Source organism: Balearica regulorum, chromosome 7, assembly GCF_011004875.1.
Source record: "Balearica regulorum gibbericeps isolate bBalReg1 chromosome 7, bBalReg1.pri, whole genome shotgun sequence".
Classification (NCBI taxonomy): Eukaryota; Metazoa; Chordata; class Aves; order Gruiformes; family Gruidae; genus Balearica; species Balearica regulorum.
Genome location: NC_046190.1, coordinates 41,249,705 through 41,251,106, shown reverse-complemented (window position 1 = coordinate 41,251,106; position 1,402 = coordinate 41,249,705). Strand labels below are relative to the sequence as shown.

The 1,402-nt window shown below is 53.1% G+C and overlaps 1 pseudogene; it reads left to right on the top strand.

The window, feature by feature from the left end:
* The first annotated feature begins 329 nt into the window (after window positions 1-329).
* Window positions 330-1,104, top strand: LOC142602569 (olfactory receptor 14J1-like; annotated as a pseudogene).
* Window positions 1,105-1,402: the final 298 nt, after the last annotated feature.

The following is a 1,402-nucleotide window of genomic DNA, read 5'->3' as shown; positions in this document are numbered from 1 at the left end:
AGATGCTGACAAGCCCTTTGGCATTAGCAGTGATTTCATATGACACAGTCGAACTCCAGGACTGGCCCCTGCCCCCACCATTCCCATGAACCCACTGCTGCAGAGCACCACTCCTTGGCCACCGGCTTGCAGAGGTCCTGCTCCTCACCACACACTCAGCCAGCACCAACCAGAGCTCCAGCCACAGGGCTCAAGGAACGTATTCTAGAAAAGTGTGTGTGTAGCAGTGAGAGGTGTTACAGGGAATGGCTCTGATTTTGCTCACTTAAGTCTCACCTAACTTACTCTGTTTTCCTCCTCAAACAGTCCCCCATGCCTAAAAGCAGCAGATGTCCAACAGCAGCTCCATCACCCAGTTCCTCCTCCTGGCCTTTGCAGACACACGGCAGCTGCAGCTCTTGCACTTCTGGCTCTTCCTGGGCATCTACCTGGCTGCCCTCCTGGGCAACGGCCTCATCATCACCACCATAGCCTGCGACCACCGCCTCCACACCCCCATGTACTTCTTCCTCATCAACCTCTCCCTCCTTGACCTGGGCTCCATCTCCACCACTCTCCCCAAATCCATGGCCAATTCCCTCTGGGACACCAGGGCCATCTCCTATGCAGAATGTGCTGCACAGCTCTCTCTGTTTGTCTTCTTCGTTGGAGCAGAGTTTTCCCTTCTCACCGTCATGGCCTACGACCGCTACGTTGCCATCTGCCACCCCCTGCACTACGGGACCCTCCTGGGCAGCAGAGCTTGTGTCCACATGGCAGCAGCTGCCTGGGGCAGTGGGTTTCTCACTGCTCTGCTGCACACGGCCAATACATTTTCCATACCCCTCTGCCAGGGCAATGCTGTGGGACAGTTCTTCTGTGAAATCCCCCAGATCCTCAAGCTCTCCTGCTCAGATGCCTACACCAGGGAAGTAGGAGCCCTTGTGGTTAGTGCCTGTTTAGCTTTTGGGTGTTTTGTGTTCATTGTGGTGTCCTATGTGCAGATCTTCAGGGCCGTGCTGAGGATCCCCTCGGAGCAGGGACGGCACAAAGCCTTTTCCACGTGCGTCCCTCTCCTGGCCGTGGTCTCCCTCTTTGTCAGCACTGGCATGTTTGCCGACCTGAAGCCCCCCTCCAAGTCGTCCCCATCCCTGGACCTGGTGGTGGCAGTTCTGTACTCGGTGGTTCCCCCAGCAGTGAACCCCCTCATCTTCAGTATGAGGAACCAGGAGCTCAAAGATGCCATCAAGAATTTGATTCCATGGACATTTTTTAGTAGGGAAAAAATTACTAGCTCTTTCCACAATTAATTCCAGAGCTATCTACTACATCTCTCTGCAATCGATTCCAAAATTATCTGTTTCCACACTGGCTTCTGTTTTATATGTTTGGGGTTTTTTTTAGTTTGTTTTATTTATTTTTT